This window comes from Apostichopus japonicus, chromosome 13, assembly GCF_037975245.1.
Source record: "Apostichopus japonicus isolate 1M-3 chromosome 13, ASM3797524v1, whole genome shotgun sequence".
Taxonomy (NCBI): Eukaryota; Metazoa; Echinodermata; class Holothuroidea; order Aspidochirotida; family Stichopodidae; genus Apostichopus; species Apostichopus japonicus.
The window spans coordinates 19,406,960-19,420,739 of record NC_092573.1 but is presented as its reverse complement, the minus strand read 5'-3'; the positions used below and the strand labels follow the sequence as shown (position 1 = coordinate 19,420,739).

The window sequence follows — 13,780 nt, the reverse complement described above, 5'->3', positions numbered from 1 at the left end:
CCGAATTTTCGAAAATTCCCTGACCAACATTCTTCGTCATACTTCCCTCTACTCATGCAGGGACGTAGCAAGGTCAGCAGTGGGAGCAACTGCTTTGTGGGAGCAACCCCTTTCAGTGTCGAAAAAATGTTAAAAACTGTTCTTCTTTTGCATGGTATTTTGTCAGAGCTCTTTTGATAGTGAATACTCGTCAGCTCCGTTAACTCGATTATAATCGTAGTAACATTCAAGCCCACTGATTCAGCTACTTAGTTTGGCAGATGCAATAAGCTAAAGTTAGCCCTTTAGCCTATTACAAGCCTACAGTTTGCCAGTGCGTAACAAAATGCCTATAGCCTACCTAATCGTACTCGATGGAGTGTCACGAACCGTATGCACAACGACGACGACAATGTGCGTTCTCATCCTTTCTATGATTTGTCAAAAGTTGTTGCACGACAGCATGTTATGAAGTAAAGCCAGCAATCGTACGTGATACGCGCTTTCCATAAATAATTATAACACTGCTAAATATTAAAGTTTATATTGTCCATCAGTTAAGTTCGTTAAATGTATAAAAGTCCAGACATTGGACAATGAAAAAGAATCATCCTACTGGAAAAATTGTAATAGAGCACTATATGTTTGTCTTTCTGATAAAATATGTAAAAGAACATGTAAAAGAATAATTCAAACCGGAAGGAAAATCTGCTGATAATATGATATCATATATGATAATGATGAAACTGGGAAAACATTGCACCAGATCGCATTTAAGGACCCTCAATTGTTCAAAAAGTTTGGGGACAGCCCCTCCCCCTTAGACCCCTCCTCCATATCAATCGCAAAATGTGCTCCCCTTGCAATTTCCTGGCTACGTCGCAGTCCTCTTGCAATACCGTATTGACCTATCTGTTAGGGGTTGAAGGATGTTTCTCTATATTGGTTGTCCATAGATGAAATTTTGTGCAACATTATGGGTATGTTTTGAAGTGAACTTTTTTCGAACATGATGTATCACTGATGACAATCTTCAAAAAAGTTACGGAAGGAAAAAAAACTATTGGCAAATACTTGGTTCTTTAGGCAAAAGTGTACATCTGGTTGGTCATTTTCATTTACCTGGATTTACCTGGATGGCCACCCTCACGTGTCGTCTCCGGTGAGGCTCTTGAAAAAATGGCGCTTCGGGATAGGAGGTCTAAGGACCTTCAAAGATCCCATATTTCCTAAGTCCGTTCTTGAATGTGTCAGTGTTCGGGCTGTAACTATATCTTCTGGCAATTTGTTCCACGTTTACAGATTCTGTTGAAGTAGGAATTTCTTCTAACTTCCAATCTCGCTCTTTTTGTTCGAATCTTCTTTGGAATTTCACCTGGTCTGCTGTCGTTTACAAACTGGTTTTCTATACTGATGGGTAACTTTCCTTGTGTAATATTTGATAGATATTTGATAGATAGTAATTCGCGCCCCCATGTTAGAAAATCCTGGATACGCGCCTGCACTATGTACGCTTAAAACGAAAAAAACGCAATTCATCTTATTAGCGAATCTGAGACGGAAGTGACGTTGGGGGTTAACTAGCTATTTTGTTAAAACACTTTGAAACTAACCACAGCCGTAACGTAATCGCTACACGTGTTTGCAAAGTGACTCCAATCGAAAACCAGCATAAAAAGGTTCTTATTTTTATAACACACTGACAGATGCGTTATTACAGTGCTAGTGCAACAACAGATAGATGGTGCAACTGTTCTGCAATTCTTCGGTCTTTTCGAATTTCCAAGTGTTCACAAATCACAGTAAGTTGGGGATGCGCGTAGACTTATGATGTATTCATGATTTATGCATTAACATAACTGGTAGGCTATGCTTATTTGAGTCTGTTTCCGTTTAGGACTAGGAATAGGCCATAATTGTTGGGCAAATAAATTAGATGGTTAGAAGAAGGTTAGCGAAATATTGATATTTTCCGTACAAAGTCTTGGTGAAATTGAAGAAAGTATATATCTCCTTGCCACTAAGTAAAGGTCATGTTTATAACCCATGATTTTCCGAATTTTCGATGAAAGCAGCAAGCCAGAAGTAAAGGGAAAGAGACAGTAGGCCTAGTTCTACAGTAGCCTTCAGCCATGTGGTGAGTGTAATAAAACATGTACGGTATTGTAAGTTTAAAAGTCTGCTAGGATCTGGAGAGCATTTGCAAGAAAGCTAGACCTACTGTTTGTCAACATGATGTATGTTTGAGGAATCAGAGAGCCAGATGGAATTTCAGACTCACTACATTGTTCAGATGTGAGAGGAGAGAGTACCAGAACCTAGCTGTGAATTCAACTTGTGGTAAGGTAGCCTACTAACAGACTACAGTTAAGTTAAATCTGTTGGCTCAAATGTTCTTCTTAACTTAAAACGTTACTCTTGTAAGTCCTTGAAAGTATGCACATTACTATGCATCATTACATCAATGCCCCTAGCCTATAGATGTGTAATGTTCTTTTAATATAACATTTCTTAGGTAGGCTATTTTATAACATTGGTGCAGCAGGAGAGCCAGGGGAAGGTGTGCCAGATATGTAATCGATAAATATGAGGACATTGGTAAGACTTCGTAAACAATCCTGTCGTCATTATAACTGACCAGTCTGCTTTGATAGCAAATTTAAGGAAATACTGAATCCTTTGGGAGCAGAAATGTACCACCATCTTGCGTTTCTCAGGTTTTGCTTGCTTTTTCCTCTGCAGAAATTAACAGAATATGTCAACTTCAAGTAGCAGTGAAGCAAGCCAATTGGCCAACTCCTTAAATGAATTCTCATGGGAGCTGTATGGACGCATCGGGAAGGATCCATCACACAACCTCTTTTTCTCACCTTATAGCATTATGGCAGCTCTTACCATGACGTTTGCCGGAGCTAGTGGCAACACAGCCAAGCAAATGTCACAGGTGCTAAGGATCAACGAGTTTAAAGGTAATGATGTACACAGTGCTTTTCAGGAGTTGGATGATTTGATTTTATCTCCCAATGCCTTGTTCACTCTAAAGTCTGCCAATCGGTTATACGGTCAGAAGGATTATACCTTTCTAGAATCCTTTCTGAAGATGACCAAAGTTCATTACCAAGCCGAGCTGATGCCTATTGACTTCCAGAGGGATGCAAAGAATGCCAGAACAGAGATCAACAGCTGGGTTTCAGAGCAGACCAATAACAAGATCAAAGACTTAATAGCGCCAGGAGTCTTGGACTCTTTGACAGTGCTTGTATTGGTTAATGCTATATACTTTAAAGGTAACTGGTTGTCACAGTTCAATCCAAAGAGAACTTCTTTTCAGCCATTCCATGCTTCCTCCGGTGAAAGCATTCCAGTAGCTATGATGTACCAGATAGGTTACTTTGATTATTTTGAAGATAAACAACTGAAATGTCAGGTTTTATCCCTACCGTACGTTGGTAATACTCTGCGCATGGTAATCATTTTACCAGACCCGTCCATTTACCTTAGTAACCTTGAATCCAAGATAAACATACAGGTTATAACGTCTTTGGGTAAACGCAGCAGGGAGCAGAGAGTCCGTGTCAGCTTCCCTCGTTTCAAACTGGAAGAGAGTTTTGATTTGAATGATCATTTGTCATTAATGGGAATGTCAGATGTATTCGATGTTAATAAGGCAGACCTTGCTGGAATTGCTGAATCTGAAGACCTTTATGTGTCAAATGTCATTCATAAGGCTTTTGTTGAGTTCAAGGAGGAAGGAACGGAAGCAGCTGCATCTACTCAATCAATCCCCAGATTAGGTTGTAGTGGCAACTCATCCATTGAAGATATTCCAGCATTTAAAGCCGACCGACCATTCATATTTTGCATCTCAGATGCATCATTTGGTTCCATTTTGTTTCTTGGAAGAGTTGTAAATCCACCTGCGTCCGGGACGCAACGTTCTAACCATGGACGCAAACTCTTAAACTTGCTTGCCTCCGTCGGACGCAAATATTTTTAATTAAAGAAAAAAACCCAAGTACATTCACTCACAACTAGCCCTATACACTCAAAACATTAAAAAACTAAACTTCTTCCAACTCTACCGATGATTGAGTTTGCTTGAAAGCAAATAAATCATAACAATAAAAAGCAATATACAGGATTAAAAGCATTTTCATTACCAAGATTTCGACAATGACAATGAAAATGAATTATTTCAAGCATAAATACTGAATATCACATATACATATGATAGTAATCAATAAGTGAAGCAAACAAATATTTCAAATTATACATATCAAATTCATGCGTGGAAATGGGGAAAACAGAAGTACGGTATTTATAGAATCGTTTTCCCCAGAAATGAAAATTTGTCATAAAAGGTCCTGGAATATTTGGTGAAACAACAAATAACACCAAAATCAATAAATACACACTAACACAAATGCGACAATCAGTCACAAAATAGTTACTTTAATTTGGGTAAACTTATGTTGACAATAATTTTTGCTTATACCCTTTTTGCATAAACGTAAAGTCTTGCTATTTATTATGCTATCATCCAGCGAATTCCAAAGTTTAGCACGTGAAATTGAAGCACAAAGTTGCTTGTTTCTTGTTCTGACGTATCTTTATGTAAAATTATGTTTTTGTCTATTGTTATACCTGTCATTTGAAATTAGTGAGAAGTACATTTGTAAATTTGATGGTAAGTATATTTGGTATGCTTTAGACGTAAGCACACCAGTAAACAAGTCTACAATATCAGGTGATTTAATAGTTTTTAACTTGTAAAAAGATATAAAAATCTCAAGATTTGGCATTACAACAAAAATATAATAACTTTCTTTCGCTTTAGGAATAAAATAGTGATATTGGACATATAAGTTTTTCCGCAAACTTTGGCACAGTAATTAAGATAGGGAAGAAACATAGCACAATTTAAAGTGTTAAGTGCATCACTGTTTAATAAATGATCAGCTTTACGTATAATTTCAATGCTTTTAGAAAGTGTTTTCGATAAATGAAGAATTTGCTCTTTCCAATTTAGTTTCTGTTCTCTTAAAATAGCTTTCAATTTTAACTCTATCAATAAATATGTTCAGATCGAACTCTGCACTTTGATTCGAGAATATCATACAATGTCTTTTACTCACGTTTAGAGATAATGTATTAACTCAAGGGCGGCGGAAGCACTTTTAATCCTGGGGGGGGCACCGACATCAAAGGGCACTTTGCAGAAATTCGATTGGACTGATGCAGCCTTATATTTAGTACCCTTTATAACTCTTATTGTATTATCTTATTTGCGTATACACATCACTCCATCAACGCCCCCCCCCCCCCCGCAAGGAAAATATGCATACTAGCACTGCAATATCCAATGTGCAAATTGCGAAACAAGGAACACGTTTTCTTTTGAGACAAAATGAGGTGAAATCATGCTAGTTGCTAATGTAGGAATCTTCCGAATTAGAGTTTATTTCTTGTCAATATCTTAACAAATTTTTTACATTCGAAATAGCTTTGGGTTTAACCCACAGAAATTCATTAAAAGTCAGGGGCGTAGCCAGGATTTGCAAAGTTGTATGAATGACTATCTGAGCGGAGCGCCACCATCGGTTGGCGCGGAGCGTAAAAGAAAATTTTTGGTTTTACAAACCCCTCAGATGGCTGGAAACGGCCCTTCCCGAGTGTTCATTCTGGTTCCTTGGCCTCTTGCTAACTTGAGACACCTCCATTTTTATGTAGAAAAAGGGCACATTTTTAACCTGAGGAAAAGTGGGGGGCACGTGCCCCCTGTGCCCCCCCCCCCGGTTCCGCCGCCCTTGTATTAACTGCAAACCCTATGTTAAGTTTATGGAGTTCCTTGCTGATTAGAATGCTAAGAATATCAATATCATCATGGGAACAAAAAAAATTATTATTAGCAAACCTAAAGATTTAAGTAACCTGCAAACATTGCAAATACCATTTATGTATAGAATAAATAATTTGGGACTCAGAATTGACCCTTGTGGTACTCCACACACAACAGTATACAGATTGGATTTTACATCATTAAACTAGACATACTGTTTTCTATTCGATAAATAACTACTATGCCAGTCATGAACTCTTCCAAGAAACCTATGATGATTTCATTAATTAAGCAATGTATGATGGTCTAGTGTGTCGAATGTTTTTTTTTTAGATTAATAAATGCTCTTATGGTTGAGTTTTTGTTATCTAGGGATGATATAATTTCTTCAACTAATTTCAATAATGCCATAGATGTAGATTTGAAAGGTATTGACTCTCACTAAGAATGTGATTTTGTCAATGAAACTGTCTAATCTTATGGGTTTTTTTTTTACAGTTTTTCAAGTATTTTAGAAAATTGTGGTAATAAGGAAACAGGTCTATAAGTTGACAATCCATTCTTTCACCACATATTGGTATTACCTTAGCGAATTTTATGCTATTTGGAAAAATACCACGTGAAAGTGATTTATTACAGATGTAAGTGAATAATAGATGAATAACATGTGGAATAACATTCTTTACTGATGACATCCTAATTTTATTGTAAGCACCAGACGTTTATTACTCATATTTAAAGAGATCTCAAGAAACTTCAGCTTCATTAGTATCTTCTAGAAACATAGAATTGATGTTTGTTTCTCCGAGATATAAATGGAACTATTATGCTCTTGTATACTTGCAGCTGACTTAGATCCAATACTTGTAAACAATTATTAAGTCCTTCTGCTATGTCTTTACCTTTAACCTCTCTCCCACACTGTCAATGAAAGTATCGGGTTTTGTTGTTTGATTCTGATAATTTTTGTTCAATGATGCTGTTTAGTACCTTCTAAGTTTCTTTTACATTGTCTTGAAAAGTTTTGAAAAATACTCATTTTTACAACCCTTTAAGATTGAATTTAACTTGTATATATTTACTTTATATCTCCATTCAGATACAAATGTCCTCTCTTTAATACATTTAACACATAGTGACCTTTTGGATGCATGTTTTAAACATTTGGTAAGCCTTTGTTTAATCTCTTTACAACTTCTAATTAGCACCTTTTAGCAGGAAAACAATCACCATACGATTTTGTAATTACTTTATTGAAAGCTTCATATGCATTATCGGCAATATACACAGTTTCCCATCTCTCTTGATCTATATAGATTCTGCTTAATCACAGACATAGCTGCTTCATCTTTCTTCCTTATATAAATGGACTTGGCTATATGCTTTTTACGTATAGTATAATCAGTTACACTGAAAACTGGAAGATGATCACTGACATCATTAACTAGCAATCCACTTTCGAATTTAGCACCAAGTGCATTTGTGAAAATATTATCGATCAATGATGCAGAACTGTTTGTTATACGTCGAGTGGGTTTATCAATAAGTGGGAACAAACCTATGCTAAAGAGTATATCTAGAAAGTCTCTGGTACCGATATGATTTTCTTAGTTAAGAAGATTAATATTAAATTCAAAGCCTAAGTAAACATCACGCCTTTTGTGTCTGTATAAATTTTCAAACGTATTCGTTAGAACATTTATAGAGGTTGTCTGTAAAGACAATGATAATATTCTTCTTATTTTCTACGGAAATCTCAACTGAAACACATTCGAGAGCATCATTAATTGTAATGCACATTTTATCTAGCATTTTGTACTTAAGACTTTTGCGAACATAAAGCAACTGCACCTCGTCTATCGTCACATCTGTCACACACATGACATATATCATCAATTCGATACATTGCTTAATTTGAGGAAGAATTAAACCACGTCTCACTTATTACAGTAACATCGAAATCACTATTGAACTCTCTCAAATAACTATCTGGGTGAGAAAAATTAGCATGAATACTTCAACAATTAACTTGCGATAATGAAATGCCTTTTGAGTTTCAATTTTACTTTTAAATCGGTCATCTGTGTAATAATTACAGTTAAAATTCAAATAATTAACAAAATTATTTTCTGGAAATATATCCTGTTCATGTTCGATACTGTATACTGAAAACTCTTGAAGTTAAAGTTGCAACTTTCCCTGTATAAATTGGACATGTTAATGTCAAAGTCAAAATCGGAATTCAATACAATTTTTTTTTAATGAAATATATCACCCCAATTAAACAGTTTTTTTTTAATGTCGCTGAAAAAAAGAATATTCATTTGTGATATGTCCCCAAACGATATGGTACCCAACTAGTATGCGATGAAATCTCCTAATTAAGCACCATTTCCATGGATAGCCAAAAAAATGTCATACTATACAAAACAAAATCAAGAATGATCCAGGGTGAACTGCGAGTGGCAGTGAAATAAATATTGAAAATAAATATCATTGTTTATATTTTCATGAGATCAGAAAAAGAGTTGATGGCTATTTTAATTTCTTGTTGGTCGGCCGTCTTTACCAATGCTGTAATTCGCTCATCCAGAGTCCAGCATTTGATGACTTTTTCATGTTGATGGGTTTAGCTTAAAATACTGTGGTTTGTCCAGGTGATATCCTCCTTGATCAAAATACCTGTTGACTTCAACTTTCGTCTGGACTGTATCAACTGTTGTGTTTGTTGATACGATATGAATTTGACGATGATAGGGCGGCTGGCACCAGGATACGTATTACCAACACGGTGACAACGATCTATATCGTTCTGCTGTAGCTGTATTGCTAATCTTAAGATGATTTCAGTGGCATTTTCCCAATATTTTTTATATTTCCAAACCACGAACATTTTCTTGCAAAATATCAAGGTATTTAAAATAGTATATTATATAGTATCTAGTGTGGCTTACACGTTGTGTCTTTCTTTAACAAAAATGTTTTTAATACTTTCATTCTACCCTGACATATGTGATCTATACAGTACCTGTCTGGTACCATTTTATATTGCAAAAAAAGCAAAGAAAGAAGGAGGAAGTTTCTTAAATACACATCAGCTATATTATTTAGATTACAATATACTTAAATATTTATAGAAAAGTAAATGCTGCTGCAAGAACTGAGTTTACAAGAATGGCTAAAAAGATTTACAGTGATAAGAATCACCCTTTGTATAATGTACTACAAAGTCTCCAACCTGTATAAATCGAGCAGAAATCCCCACAAAATACCTAACGTAAGTTTACAGAAACTCATTTATTTACCCTGTTACTTTATACATTCCATCCGAGCACTTACAATGTTTGTTGTAGTCTTCTGTTTGTTATATCGTTTTATGTATTAAATATTGTATGTGTAGATGTATTTTATATGATATCCTATCATCTTAACATTTTCCCCCCTTTTACATTAGTTTTTTTTTCTTGTTGAGGTATTATATGACTCCTCTCTGTAAATTTTATATGTATACTGGAAGGAAATAATAAGAAGGAACAACATACTATAGTACAACTTTGGAACACTAGAACAATGGCACAGTTGTTTCCTTATTTAAATCTGAGGGTTCACACGGGGTTTGGTTGGATATTATGTATGTGCCTGTGAGCGTAAGATTTTTTTTTTATATGTTTACTGGAAGGAAATAAAAAGAAGGAACAACATACTATAGTACAACTTGGAAACACTTGAACAATGGCACAGTTGTTTCCTTCTTTAAATCTGAGGATTCACACGAGGTTGGGTTGGATATTATGAATGTGCCTGTGAGCGTAAGAATTTTTTATATGTATACTGGAAGGAAATAAAAAGAAGGAACAACATACTATAGTATAACTTGGAAACACTTGAACAATGGCACAGTTATTTCTTTATATAAATCTGAGGATTCACACGGGGTTTGGTTGGATATTATGTATGTGCCTGTGAGCGTAAGATTTTTTTGATATGTTTACTGGAAGGAAATAAAAAGAAGGAAAAACATACTATAGTACAACTTGGAAACACTTGAACAATGGCACAGTTGTTTCCTTCTTTAAATCTGAGGATTCACACGAGGTTGGGTTGGATATTATGAATGTGCCTGTGAGCTTAAGAAAAATTTCACATTCCGTTTAAGGGGATAGTGAAAAAGCATCCCAAAACGTTTGAAGGATACTTAGAAACTATTGTCAGAGACATTTCACGTAATACACGTACTTGAAAATGACGAATTGCACACAATTTTCCGTAGTCTGTGTGCTTCGTAAGAGTTCCGACTCAACAGATAACGCTACTGGAACTATTATTTTTGCAACTACATGTGTTCATATTTCATAATATCCCTTGTCTATTTCACACATTGTAGAAAATGGTGGGGGTTCTTTTAAAATAAATAGGACCAATATATCACTCTTTCCGTAGCCGGCTCTCCTTGCCCTCTCTGCCTCAACATCCCTCTATCCGACACCATCCATGTCACCCAAGAAATCATACTAAAACACTTACATCTGCCCATAACACATACTCTTGTCTTTTTTATACATTGCAACAAATCGTGGGCGTTCTTTTTAAAAGTAATAAGACCAATATACCACCCCTTTCTGCAGTCGGCTCTCCTTGCCCTCTATACCACCTCCCCTCATTATATCAACTCCATCCATGTCACTCAAGAAAAACATACTAAAACATGTATGTTGATACCTGAGTATAACCCATTTTGCAATTTCCCAAGATCAGGCCCCGAAAAATCCCAAGGACACTGTACTGTATGGATATCTAGCAATATCTAGCGATATCTAGGGATGAAAATCTCAAGATCTACCCTAAACTGAAGCAGATAGAGAATCGAAGCCTTCAGTGTTTACTGAACTTGAAACTGTGCGTTATTTCAAAATGAAAAGAATGTGGGGCATTGCAAATAAACAGATCAAAGTTATTTATTTCAGTCTCATTTCAATTATTCGAATTTGTAAAGCAAACAGCAGATATCACATCATATCAGTGAGCATGAAAATGGCGTTCCAGGATGAACCGCCTCCAAACTGTCTATGTGTGTAGTGTTCGGTTTCGGAAATATCTGGTATTATTTCCTTCAACGAAGTTTTGTAGTAGCCGTTATAAGAGGTTCAATATTTGAACACTAATAAATTAACTGTGTCTGAATTTTCGAAAATTCCCTGACCAACATTATTCATCATACTTCCCTTTACTCGTGCAATTTTGGCTGGCCTGTTACGGGTTTTTCTATATTGTTTGTTCGTAGATAAAATTTTGTGCAACATTATGGGTATGTTTTGAACAAATAATAGTCTTAAAACCTTGAGAAGTGGGGCTGACGGGGATTGTGGGCCGCGACGTAGAATTACCTAAAAAAGCAATTATCCACAGTAAGATGCGATGAGGTCGAACAAGACGTGTGAGTGGTGACAATCTTCAAACTGGATGAAATAAAAACTATTGGGAAATACTTGGTTCTCAGGCAAAAGTGTACATCAGGTTAATCATTTCAAGCCCAAGAAGTGCCATTTCCGGTGATCTGAGGGGAGGGGGTGGGTGTCAAAACCAGAAAATTTGGTGGCGCTCTGCTTAGATAGTAATTCGCGCCCCGGGTTACAAAATCCTGGATACGCGCCTGATATATATCTATATGAATATATATCTATATATATATATATATATATATATATATATATATATATATATATATATATATATATATATATATATATATATATATATATATATGTTGATACTAGATGAGACTAGTGGAACACTAGTAGTTGTTACTCGGAGTTTCACGCGTTATAGCGATCTTCAGACAACTGGACCAGTTGTCTGAAGATCGCTATAACGCGTGAAACTCCGAGTAACAACTACTAGTGTTCCACTAGTCTCATCTAGTATCAACATATATTACGCTCTGTCCAATGGACATAGAGCACTCTGCGCCTAGATAGACGCCTACCTACTCTATATATATATATATATATATATAGATATATATAGATATATATATATATATATATATATATATAAATATTAATATATATATATATATATATATATATATATATATATTGGCATATATATTGGCATATATATTGGCATATATATTGGCATATATATTGGCATATATATTGGCATATATAGGCATTTCGAAGCCATTCATGTATAGGTAATAGTGGAATATTTCATCAAAATATGACTGTAGCTATAGATAAGGATTCCAGCCAATGTACTACCTTATATATTTATTACGAATTTTATTACGAATTTATTACGAATTTGGCATAACATTGATATAATTTGTACAAGTTTTTTCAAACGATACAAGTGCCAAGGCGCCACTTGGCGCCAGGCTTTATCTCAGAAAATGAGTACCGGATCCGCGAAAATGCCGCCAAACAGTTTCGTGTTGAAAACCAACAGTGTGAAGCTTGTTGATGCCAATTTTAAATCTACGGACATATTGAAGTCTTTGGCCAACGACATTGGAAAGAAAAATATTCTCGGGTGTGTTAAGACTCAAGGACAGTGGATCTTAACGGTAAAAAACAAAGAAGATGCAGAACTTATCCAAGAAACTGGATTAAAAATAGGGAATGAGGTATGTGACATCATGGGAGTGACCAAGACCATAATAACCGTAAGTGTTTTTGGAGTCCCAATGTACATTACCGATGATGAAATCTCCGGAAAACTGGAAGAATACGGATGCAGACTAAGATCCCCATGGGTACGTAAATATTACGAAGACTACCCCGACATAGAAAATGGCATCAGATACGTTAGACTCGAATTACCAAACAGTGTAAAGTCTCTACCGTACGCAATCACTATAGAGGGAATTCACTTAAGATTAAAGCACAGTGGACAATCACGGGTGTGTAATCTCTGCTTATCAGATGATCACATAATGCGAGAGTGCCCACAATACACGTGTAGAGAGTGCGGTCAACAAGGGCATTCAAGGAACCGCTGCCCTGAAATCCTCTGTTACAAATGCAACAAGCTGGGCCACACGAGTTACCACTGCGATGAAAAAGACGACACGGAAACAATGGATGAGGACACAGAAATCGAGAACCCAATTGACAAGCCAACGACTTATGAGGACACAGAGAAACCAACGACTTATGAAGCACAGGAAAGTGAATCGAGACCTGCGAATACTGGGGTATTAACAAAAGATAAAGATGAGGAATGTATTAGTGACCTGAAAGAGAGAAGTCGGCAGACTAAAGTTCAGCCGATAACGGAGAGCGAATTAAATCAACAAGTCGGCGCAAAGATAAAGCGAACCCTATCATCGAATGATGGAGCAGACTGGATAGTCGTAAAAAAGAATAGCACAAACCAGCAACAGAGGAAGAACATCCCCAGGCCCAACGTCACAACCACCAGGCGATATCACACAAGGGAAAGGGAACGAACAGAACCAAAATAAGATTTATATTCTCTTACTTACCAATTTTAATGTTATCACTAATGGCGTCACCTATACTCAACGATATTAACGGCCTCAGGGAAAATAATGTCTCGTGTAAGTACCATAACATAGACTCTTATAACAATCTGCCCCCTCATTACGGTATATCACTGTACCACCACAACAGTCGTAGCCTAAACAATAAGTTTGACGATGTTAACACTTTCATTTCTGTATTAAATAATGACTTTACGGTAATTGGATTCACAGAAACCTGGTTCAATGATAATTTTTCTCCCCTCATAAAATTGGATAATTACAAACTTGTTGAAAAACATCGTAACAATAAACGGGGCGGTGGAGTCTGTCTATTTGTATTTAAAGATATAAGTTTTATTTGTAGACCCGACCTATCAATTTTTAATAATTCTATAGAATCTCTCTTTATAGAGGCTACTGACATAAATTCAAAAGATAAATTTCTTATCGGCATAGTCTACAGACCACCTAATGGT

General features: G+C 36.0%; 1 pseudogene; it reads left to right on the top strand.

Annotated features, from left to right (window-relative positions):
• The first annotated feature begins 1,526 nt into the window (after positions 1-1,526).
• LOC139978536 (leukocyte elastase inhibitor A pseudogene) lies at positions 1,527-9,339 on the top strand (annotated as a pseudogene).
• The last annotated feature ends 4,441 nt before the right edge of the window (positions 9,340-13,780 follow it).